Source organism: Mastigoproctus giganteus, chromosome 12, assembly GCF_048544385.1.
Source record: "Mastigoproctus giganteus isolate SK-2022 chromosome 12, ASM4854438v1, whole genome shotgun sequence".
NCBI classification, from domain to species: Eukaryota; Metazoa; Arthropoda; class Arachnida; order Uropygi; family Thelyphonidae; genus Mastigoproctus; species Mastigoproctus giganteus.
The window spans coordinates 63,152,972-63,165,045 of NC_143586.1; the positions used below are offsets into that span (position 1 = coordinate 63,152,972).

General features: G+C 37.0%; 1 protein-coding gene across 1 annotated transcript in view; it reads left to right on the plus strand.

Moving 5' to 3' along the window:
- Positions 1 to 2,938: 2,938 nt before the first annotated feature.
- LOC150077120 (protein argonaute-2-like) overlaps positions 2,939 to 12,074 on the plus strand; it is a 60,420-nt gene continuing 51,284 nt past the window's right edge. Inside the window, exon 1 of the mRNA XM_090386267.1 lies at positions 2,939 to 2,985. The gene's annotated coding sequence lies outside the window, so the exon portion shown is untranslated. The remainder of the gene's footprint in view (positions 2,986 to 12,074) is intronic.

A 12,074-nucleotide genomic window follows, 5' to 3' on the forward strand; every position in this document is an offset into this window, starting at 1 on the left:
GAGAAAGCAAATGAATACAAAACACCATTATGCCTGGCATTTGTGGATTATGAAAAGGCATTTGACTCCATACAGCATAAGGCAATGTTTCGGGCACTGGAAAGACAAGGCATAGATACTCCATATATTATGATTTTGAAGAAAATATATGAGAGTGCTACATCCTTTATTAGACTAGACAAAGACAGTAGCAAATTTAAAATCGAGAAAGGAGTTCGACAAGGAGACACAATATCTCCGAAGCTGTTTACTGCTGCCCTTGAGGAAGCTTTCAGAAGATTAGACTGGTCGCAGAAAGGAGTCAATGTGAACGGAGAGTACCTAAATCATTTACGATTTGCAGATGACATTGTGGTCATAAGCCACGATCCCAAAGAATTAGAGGAAAATCTTAATCAGTTATGCACAGTTAGTAAGGATTTTGGACTAAAGATGAATATGGCTAAAACAAAAGTAATGATGAACAAGTATGCCACGGAAAGGGAAATAATGATTGAAGGAGCAGTAATTGAAAAGGTGGAGTCATATACTTATCTGGGACAAGTTATTAGCTGTAATAATGATAAATGGCTGGAAGTCAAGAGAAGAATAAATTTTGGATGGATAGCATTCAGGAAATATAGTCACATACTGAAGAGCAATATCCCAGTTTGTCTGAAACGTAAAATAATGAATCAATGTATACTCCCCACCATGACTTATGGAAGTGAAACTTGGGCACTCACCAAAAGAATGGAAGAGAAGCTAAGAACTACACAGCGAAGAATGGAACGAATTATATTGGGAATCAGACTGTTAGATAAGAAGAGAAACACATGGATTAGGCAGCAAACTCAAGTAAAGGACATTCTTATCAAAACTAAAGAACTAAAATGGTCTTGGGCAGGACACATAGCTCGAAGACATGATGACAGATGGACTAAGAAAATAACAGAATGGTACCCAAGAGGAGCTAGAAGAAAACCTGGAAGACAAAGGCGGAGATGGATAGATGAAATTCATGAGTTTTTGAGTAGTAAATGGATGGCCAGTGCTCAAAACAGAAGGAACTGGAAAGTTGCTGGAGAGGCCTTCATCCTGCAGTGGATTGAAAATGGCTGATGATGATGATGATGATGAATTATAGATTAACAAATTTGCAATAGCGGCATCGTTTAAGTTACATCTCATATTGTGAATACCTTCACGACGAGTTGCCACGACATTGCACTACGTCGAATAAGTAACGCTTCACCCGAAGGAGAAGACTGTTATGATATCCAGCTCAGGACCCTGGGTGTGCCAAGCCCATACTCACCAGATGTGAGCCCCTGGAGTTAATGATCTTTCACTGCTAGCACAGCAATTGCCAGCTGTTCCAGAAATATCGCCTTTGTGGGTCGCACAGTTGGTAGAATCGCCATTCGCCACAGAATTTTTATGAATCTTTTTCACAACGTGGCTGAGTTAGTCGGTCTCAGGCGAATTTAGCATTTTTTCTCCCGGAAATTTCGTTCAGCAAACAGAAAATCGACCACAAAATACACGCAATTTACAGACACTATATATGGAGTAATATGCCATTAGTCGCTGATGCACCTGAAACCTTATTACAACAACCAGAGATATCACTCTGTTCTTTCGAAAATACTCGATGTAATTTATTCATATTCGCAAAATATACGATTCTCCCTTAAGTGTACACAAAATATATGAGTTTTTTGCCAAATTGTCAAGCGAGGCACTGCAAACACTTTGTAGAAATTGACTATCTGTGTAAATATCATCATCATCAGCCATTTTCAATCCACTGCAGGATGTAGGCCTCTCCAGTAACCTTCCAACTTTCCTGTGTAAACAGCTATACCAAATTATTCCAATTTGATACTCAATGATGTGCGGTTACCTTGAGAACAGGAAAAGCGGTAACCGAGTGTAGATTTTCAGTTTAACAAACTTCAGAAATAATGCACAGTGGTGTTGGGATCACGAGTTTGTGGAACCCAAGCTTTTCTGATTGCCCAAGTCCATATGGAACTTAGTGACGTAATCATTTAAAAAAAAATGAAATACTGCACGATGAAGCACTTTTGTTATTTTACGAGTAGAGTTACCATATTTTCACATTTAAATCCTTCAGCCATGAAAGTTGCTGTTGTTGACTTTTAGGAGCATCAGCGACTAAGGCCATATTGCTCCGTGTATATTGTCTGTAAATTTCGTGTGTTCTGTGGTCGATTTTCAGTTTTTCTAGACAAAAAACCCGAGTTCCCCGGAGAAACCTATAAAACTTCCTTACGTCATCAATGGGACTCGAACTCGGTTTTTTTTTCACCAGTAAGGACAACAATCCTAACAACTGTGCTACGCAGAAGCATGGAAGAAAGAATTCGGAAAACAAACATATACCATTCTGTATTTCCTTAAACAGAATTAACTAAATGAAATTATAGTTATATCATAGTATTAATAATTTTAATTAATTAATTACTTTTAATATTAATTAGATTATACAAATAAAGAAATAAAATAGATCATATGGAGTTGGGCACGACTATGCACGGATTGTTGATCTGGTCTAGTGTTTAAATGAATGTTTAGTGATCTAATACCGCCGGAACTAATTTCCTGTATGGTAACCAGACCCTTCACAGCTGACTAAAAGTAAAGGAAGTCGTTGGAAGATGATAAGAGGGAAGGAAGTGTGTATACGTATGGGTGTAATGTAGACTTGCTTCTGCACATATTTAAGTCCTGTATTGTCAAGTATCACGAAGCCAGCCGGCGAGGGAAACAATTTACTAACCAGCTCCCTATTTCCATTCTAGTTCCATCTCTAAGCAGTCTTCAACAGCTTCATTATTTTTTATTTTTTTTGTTTCCTGTCACTCTGTGCTGACGCGATTTTAAGTGCCCCCGTAAAATACGGTTACTACTTCGAATTATCAAGATCTTGGACTGCGTGGACCATACCAGTGGATGTGGCATTGCTTCTTTTACTTCCAGGTAAATTTTTATCATTTTTGGATGCGAAGGTCATTTTACAAGAGAGAGAGTAAATACAGTATATCGTTTTTTTTTTTTATGGAAACCCACGTGATTCCGTAACGATAACATTATAGAGGCAATGAAGCCATATTTCACACCGCCGCACTTGTAAACTGGAAAATTGACTGGGAATGGAGTCCTCCTCTTAAACTCGGGACATCACGTATGCGTTTATTTTAGACTTTGGTTGATTACTTTAGACTTTGGATGTTTATTTAGCAAAATATCACAATGTTTTTCACCCGTTTCTTTTGTTCGCCGCCACATTATTGTCTTAGCGCTCCTACACGTTTCGGAGTCGGCGCTAAGAAACTCTCCGAAAACTTTGGATATTTCTACAGCACAAATCTGCCAATGCCGACTTAACTATAGCCTTCTAATGACTTTGTAATGAAGAGGATACACCATCACCACACCATCAAATTTAACAATGAAAAGACTTATCCTTGAAACTGCAAGGATTTCATCCCCTCTTTCATCCCCTTTGAGGACTTTCAAAGAGTATAAGACAATAACTAAATACTCCAGCCCTAAAAAGTAGGTCATGGGCCCAACCATAATTCAGCTCTCTTCTGGAAACCACACCTACAACAAAAACAAAACGGAACAGCCCAAGTTCAGTACCCCAAGAACCAGGCTCACAGACAGTGTGACATCAGATAAGGGAAGACCAATGGTACAGATTGACAGGTTGGAACATTAGGAATTCCTGTAACTGGAAGAGCTGAGGGAATAATTTCCCTCGGCTCCAACTATCAGAACAGCATCTGTGTGCTGTTGATGACTCCAGACTGATGACCGTTTGTGCTATTGATAACGCCAGACTGTTGACCGTTTGTGCTGTTGATGACCATTGATGTGTTGTTGATGACTGCCAGGTGCACACCTGCAATAACAAAGCAGATGATACAATAAAACCAAAAACAACGACTACATTAATGAAGAGGATACAGATGACTCCTTATCATCCCTAAATGAAGCCACGTCGCATTTTAAACGTGACATGGTGGCCTATATTACACATGAGGCAAATAAAAGAATAATGTCTGCCATAAACTTTATTATGGATAAATAGAGTGAAATGGAAACAATAACAACGCTCTCATCATAGAAAATTAGAAATTAAAAGTAAGAGCAGAAGACCCCAGAAAACAAGTTCACTACCAAGAATGCCATTTTCAAATCATATGGGACTCTTCTAAGGAGACATATGCCACCACTTTGCAAGAGGAATTGAACAGTGGGAAGTCCAGAAATTGCTCTAACTCTGTTGCTTCTCCGCAACTTGAAGAAGACAACTGTATTCTAAGAACTCCTAGATCTATTGAACAACACAGATTTCTATAGTTCTATTGAACAACAACTTTCTATTTAAGTGTATCCCGTCCCTGTATAAGCAGTCTCATACACTCATTGCCATTCGTTACGTTTAATACGTTCAGAACTCATCATATTATCGTTATCGACTTCGAGTTTATTTGTCTTGAGGTTATTTAAGGAAAGTAATTTAAGGATTTATAAGTATATCACAGTCACAACTCGGAAGACGTGTCCGTCGCTATGCTACTCTGACAGGTCATGTTAAACGTACCTTGGGGCAAAGAAGAACACGCCCTTTTGTGTTTCTGCAAATGTATTCAGGATCCTTCTGAAAGACCGATCCTGAATACATTTGCACGTATATATGATATTACATGGGTACTACATTTCTTTAGGACAGCTAGAGAAAAACTCTGCTACCAATTGAGAAATTTTCGCAATGAGTAGAGCTAGCTATAGCCATTGCGTACAATAGGCCTAACCGATTTGGTCTCAAATTGAAGATATTTCTTTCTAGGTGTGCAGAAACATGGGAAAATTCCGAATAGGAAAAAATCCGAATAGTTTTATTTTACAGAACGAGCCAATTTTCTCTACTAGCACTGCCTACCTTAAAAGAAAGAATAGTTTTATTTTACAGAAATAAGAAAGGATTCGACGCGTACTGGATTACCTGCTCACGATCAAACACGGACTACATTTCTTTAGGACAGCTAGAGAAAAAGTCTGCTACCAACTGCGAAATTTTCGCAATGGGTACAGATAATATTATATTAAGACAACGGGCTACAGAATCACTAGATTTTTCCTAGCTGTAGTAAATATTTCTGTTGATGGCAATGAAAGCTTGTATACATGTCCTTAAAACCCTCATATCCAAGCGAGTTTAGTAGGGTGAGAACAATGGAGGCAGAAAGTGGTTTTTATTCTGTCTTGTTCCTGCAATGGCTTTGAGTTATGATCATTTCCTCACATGCCGAAAAATGACATAATTTTTTTTCCAGTTTTGTAAGGCCATATTATTATTGTTAATTCGATTTTAAGTGATGACTACATTGATGGTGTTCTTTCTTATATAATGCAACTCAATACAAATGTCACATACACACCAATTGCTTATGTGGCACCCTATTATCGTTCCGCACTGGAAGTTTGTTAACTCCTTCATTCGTGACATACAGGATGTCGCGACATCCTATATGTCACGACATCCTCATACAGTACTACTGTCTCCTCGAAGGCCTACGAGCATATTTATAGTGTGTCTGACACGTAGTACTTGGGTAGGATGTGACCAACTATCAAAGTAGGGGTATCTGTTGATAGTTGGTCACATCAGGATATTAAGATAGGATATTATTGGTAGAGTCTGTGAAATTCTATTCAATGCGTTTAATGTGTTGTTCATTTTGAACACATTAAGCATCAATTTCAAGATGATAAAACTGGACGTAGATGCAAGAAAGAAATTATTCTAGGAATTTTCTTGTACAGAACTTCTAACAAAAACATAATGTGATGAACGTCATTTGCACTATTTCTGAAAATGAAGATGGTTTGTAATCTGTTTATATTCTTTATAATTTACTGAAAATGAAACTATTTTCTGCTTACATATGTCCGTTTTTCATTTCAGGATACTTTCTGAAAATTGGTGTTAATTGGATCTCATATGGATACAACATGTACATCGACATAATTTTGCTAATCTACAGAATAAAGGAGAAGACTGTTCAATAGCGTATTTGCGTTAACATGATTGATAACACTGTTGATTCGACCAAAGAAAATGTTAGATGGTGGACGTAATACACAATGGCAAACTAGATAGAACTATAACAAGACCGGAACTGTTGCCAAAACTTTTACACCACTGTCACCACACTTATCATTTAAAGTCCTCGATAAGAACAATCAAAATTTTTTCAGGCAAGGCTTTTCACATCGTATGTTACAAAAGACAATGGATAGTTATACTACTTCACTCTTAGTAATACAGATCTCTGCTCCTGCACTGAGGGTTGGACACATACCTTATACACATTTCCATTATAATTTGATTATCGTCACGCTTTATCTTCAAAAGTCTCCAACTTTTCTCCTGGAAATAAAACTGCTCTTATCATTAATAAAAATCTATTCTTAGCATTTCAAGATATTGCCCGGCTTGTGTTCGATCGCCGTTGTGGAGCTCCTTAACTTGAGCATGTCAACTCAAGCTAACTTTATTCCTACATCTCTCCTAAATCATCTTTTTATAGATGTTCTATCTACTCGCAGTGACATTGGCATAAGATTTGTTGGCAGCCATCATATTGCACTACCTCCAGTGGGTGAAGGATTTTTTCCAACTAGTACTTGGCAAAATTAATTTCCCTATTAATTCTACTTTTATTCTTCTTTTTCCCTTTTCTTTTTTTTAATTTTGTTCTAATATGAAAGAGTACGATTCTATGAGAGCATCGGTGTGTGGCTGACCTCTTTGGAGGTCAGCCACACAGATATTACTGGCACCATTTAACAGATTTATTATTATTACTTCATTTTTATTTTATTATTATTTTCTTTTTATTTATTTAATTTTTGCTCCCTTCTCTGGTATGAGACTTTTCACGACGAGTTGCCACGACATTGCACTACGTCGAATAAGTAACGCTTCACCCGAAGGAGAAGACTGTTATGATATCCAGCTCAGGACCCTGGGTGTGCCAAGCCCATACTCACCAGATGTGAGCCCCTGGAGTTAATGATCTTTCACTGCTAGCACAGCAATTGCCAGCTGTTCCAGAAATATCGCCTTTGTGGGTCGCACAGTTGGTAGAATCGCCATTCGCCACAGAATTTTTATGAATCTTTTTCACAACGTGGCTGAGTTAGTCGGTCTCAGGCGAATTTAGCATTTTTTCTCCCGGAAATTTCGTTCAGCAAACAGAAAATCGACCACAAAATACACGCAATTTACAGACACTATATATGGAGTAATATGGCATTAGTCGCTGATGCACCTGAAACCTTATTACAACAACCAGAGATATCACTCTGTTCTGGGATTATGGGATTTCTCGATTCTCTATGTTCGTTTCGGCGTGCCCTTGTGGGTAGCACAGTTGGTAGAATCGCCGTTCTCCCTACACTGGGTGGGTGGAAAATACACGGGTTCGAGTCCCATCATGACGAGACGAATTTTTATGGGCCCTTTTCGCAACGTGCTAAGTTAGTCGGTCTCAAGCGAGAGGAGCATGGTTTTTTCTTCCAGAAAACAGAAAATCTACCACAGAACACACTCAATTTACAGAAAATATATACACGGAGCAATATGGCCTTAATCGCTGATGCTCAAAATAAGTTAAAAAAAAAAACAAAAAACTAAACGTTCATGGGGCGTCAGTAAGTACATTTCCGACCTTCATCTCCGTGGACGGTTCATTCATAGTTGCTGCCTGCTTCCTTGTAGCTTGGAAGGTTACTGGGAAGCAGCGGTCATCTCTGTGATTGCTTTTTCTTGGTAGAAAAGTGGTCGGAATCAACTAAACAACATACACTGCATAAACAAAGCACTACACTCATTTCTGGCTTTTTACATAATTCTGTGTCATCACAGAATATCAAGGCGGAATTGAACTAACGTTCAGGAGTCTTCCAACGTAAATTACAATTCATGTCAATGGCCGATCCGCACGGTAGCACAATGGTTATAATCACCAACCTCCTCACTCCGGGTGGAAAAGGCACGGGTTTTAATCCTATTACTTCTTCACTTAATGACTGGGTTAGTCGGTCTCAGGCATGGACAGCAAGGTTTTTCTCCCGAAAACTCGGTAATTTCGTTTAGCAAAGTAGGAAAATCGACCAGAGAACACATGCAATTTATGGACTTAATGCACGTGGGCGGATGAGATTTTTCTCCAGTGGCGCTAATATGAGAGAGGTTTTTTTTTTTTTTTTTTTTTCAATAAATTTAAATCGAGCCTGCTGAAACTAAGGAATTAAAATGCATTTTAAGATTTTTAAAAATGTGTCTGTCTTCTTGAAAGTAACTGTTAAATGAACATAGCGACATTATTGAGTCTTTACCCCATATTTTGATTTCTATGAACCGAGATCAATCATTTTTAGGCCTCTGAACTAGATCATTACAACGAGAAAAGGAAATCTGTTGGAATTATGAATATTAAAGTACAACAGGCCCCCGTTATAACGCGATTCGCTTTACGCTAATTCTCCATAACGCTGTTCTTATATTATAACCCGTATCTGACTATAACGCTCTTTTACAGATTGCATTTTTTGCATATTTAACGAAATCGTTTCATTTGATGGAGTCGATAGCTTGGAAATGAATAGCAAAACAGCATTAAAACGTTTCCCACGCCGACTTGAGAAATTTTCCGACGCTCAGTGAAATTTTTTCGCACACTAATTTAATTGCAGAACAGTGACTTGTTACATAGTTCCGAGATCAGCATTTTAAAAAAATATCAAGTATATTGCTTGTAATATTTGCGTTATATGTATTTATCTGAAGTCTAGTCATCATTCATTACAGTATTAGACATCGTGCGTACCGAACTGTTTACTTGAACATTGTAGCGTAATTAATGCAACCAACGCAGTTACATTTTCGAAGAGTTAATAATGGCCGATAAGAATGAAAACACAACGTCTGGGCGCAGTACGAAGACTATAAATGTAAGAAAAAGACTGAATTTGAAAATTAAATTAGATGTTTTGAAGCGAATCGATTCCGGTCAACGACAAGCGGATGTGTGCCATAATTTAGGACTCGCAAGTTTAATTGTAAGAACAATTATAAAAAAATAAAGAATTAATTCTTTATTTTTTTATAATTGTTCCACTGCAAGCAACTAGGGCTAGGCCGACTATTAGGATTGAAATGGAAAGACGTTAGCTAATTTTATTAAAGATAATATCCAATGCAGAATTCAGTTAAGTTAAATATTACAAAAAAAAAAAAAAAAAAAAAAAAAAAAGAGAGAGAGAGAGAGATTAGCCAATATGATGATCTGAAGAAAACTCATCTAAAAAAAAAAAAAAAAATGTGGAAGCATTTAAAACTGGTAAGGGCTGGTTGAATAGATTTAAAATCTAGGGAGAAGTCGCAAGTGCAGATCAAGGAACCGAAACTTTCAAAAAAAGAACTTGTTAAAATTATTGAAGAGGGGTATTGTGTGTTATATTTCTCAACAAGTTTATAACATAGATGAAGCAGGAATTCTGTGGAAACGAATGTCTAAAAGAAGTTTCATATTGAAAGAAAAAAAAACATGTCAGGTTTCAGAGCGGCGAAGGATCGGGTGACTTTTATCGTTGGGTGGTAACGCTGCGGGGGATTTAAAATTAATACCCCTTTTAGTTTATTTAGAAGAGGGCCAACCCAAAATCGACACATTTTTCATGATTAAATTCCTCAATTAAATTAAATCAATTAAAATCAATTTAGATCAATTAAATTCATGATTTTAATTGGAATTTTAAGTTTAATTTTGATAAGTAAGTAGTTACCACATAATTATATACATATGTAATGCAGAATATTTTATATGTACAAATATTTGAATATTAAATATTTTGACCGACATTTGTGCACCTTTTCACTACTGTTTATTATTGATTAGGAAATATCCTATGGCACCGACCGCAACTTACAAATACATATGTTACCTTATGGGAATGCGGCGTTCGCTTAGAGCGGATTCACTTAGCGCTCTGTTTTTCCGGAACGAATTATCAGCGTTAAGCGGGGGTCACCTGTATTCAAAAGAAAAAGCATTTCGCTGTTGGTCGAATTCCCCTACCAGTTAAAGCAACTTTAATTGGTAAGGGAAGAGATTTTTGTGTTGAAGGAAGTCATAAATAAAGGGTGATTAACTTACATGATCTCCGATAAGAAATATCACAAGAAACATGTACACAAATATTTATTTTAAAAATAAAGTGATTGAATATAAAGAGAATACAATAAATTTAGATAAAATGCATAAATCGAAGGTTGATCATAAAACAGCCTACGGAAACGTTTCAGGCACCAGCTGTGCCAACAAAAAACTTGTTAATGTTTATAGAGCAACAGAAATTATATGGTGAATATTGTTGTTGTTGTAGAGTTTTAGGAGCATCAGCGACTAGGCCATATTGCTCCGTGTGCAGTGTCTGTAAACTGCGAGTCTATATGATGAAACGATGAGTATAACAGTAGATCAAAGTACGGAAAAAGGCGGGGGAGGGGTACAAAAATAAACGAGAAAGGAAGTAAGAAAAGAAAAACAAAATGGGGAACAGGCTGACGGTAATATAAAATACTCTCGAAGATTGTAACAGAAAACGGACTAATATTTTGCCAAACTACCAGTTTCAACACAGGGTGAATGAGTGACACTTGGTCGAGATTGATAGTTCAGGGTCTAATTCTCAAATAAAATGCTTCCAACGAACGCCCACATTAAAAGTTGTGTAAGATGTCAAAAATCCGAACACAACGTTATATTGGCGTTATACGCCAATATAACTCTAATGTCGATTATATTGGGATTATTTTTCGATACCTACCTTCCTCCCCCTCGTGTTGAGATTTTAGACATATCACAGAATTTATCCACAGATAATTCGAAAATCGAGTTGATGGGTCTGGGACAGCTTTTGTAGATCTGGTTGTTGAGTGTATTTTTGATGCAATTTTTTGCTTCTGAGAGAGGTTAATCATGGTGCATCGATATTCAAAGAGATAGGGCTGCCTTCCAGTTTGCTGGTGATATCTATTGTTTTTTAACTATATAAGGAACAAAGGTATTAATAAATGACAGTCGCTTTGGGAATTCACTTATTCTACTAACTTTCTCGTTTACATTAGGTGTATGTTAAGCGCCAAAAGCAAGCAAGTTAGTCGGTTTTCTGGACGGAAAACTCAAGTTAAGTTTTTTAGAGGAAATAACCACGTACTCCTTGCCTGAGACCGACTAACTCAAGTTAAGTTTTTTAGAGGAAATAACCACGTACTCCTTGCCTGAGACCGACTAACTCAAGATGCGTTGTAAAAACAAATAACATAAAAATTTCTCATGCTATTGACAGGATTCGAAATCAAGGGTTTTCTTTACGGTATGAGAGGACTGTGATTATAACCCCTGTGATTATAACCCTTCCGCTCTATATGCTCACAATTAAAAACATGATTGCTTCTACATGTAATAACCATATGTGTAACATTTCTCTTTTTACGATAAGCTAATAACGAACATTTATTTATTTTTGTAGTGTATGTCAATTATAATTTTTCTGCACCATACATTTTTAATGATTGTAAATACGATTGTGAAATAAAGAACAAGTACGCAGACATATATTATCTTGATTCCAGATGTCAGTAATGTCGCATGCGCACTAAAAGATGTGCAGTGTTTTTTTTTTTTTTTTTTTTTTTTTGTGAGAAATGTCAGAATACAATAAAGTGAACGTGTTCAGTCTTGCTCGGGTTCAAAATTTTGTGACAGTCTTACGATAAATGCGTTCGTGCAGTTAGTAACAGGAAGGTACGTAGAAATGTGATCGAGTTCTATTTTACATGGCCCGCAGCGAAAGAGATATACGTTAATAATAATGTATGGAAGAATTTTTCGTTTCCGACATGATACAACAGTATCTGATAAGGCAAGGTGATTGTATCACCGTACACCAGGAACAACCTGTTAGCAGAATGGAGCGTTTTATCA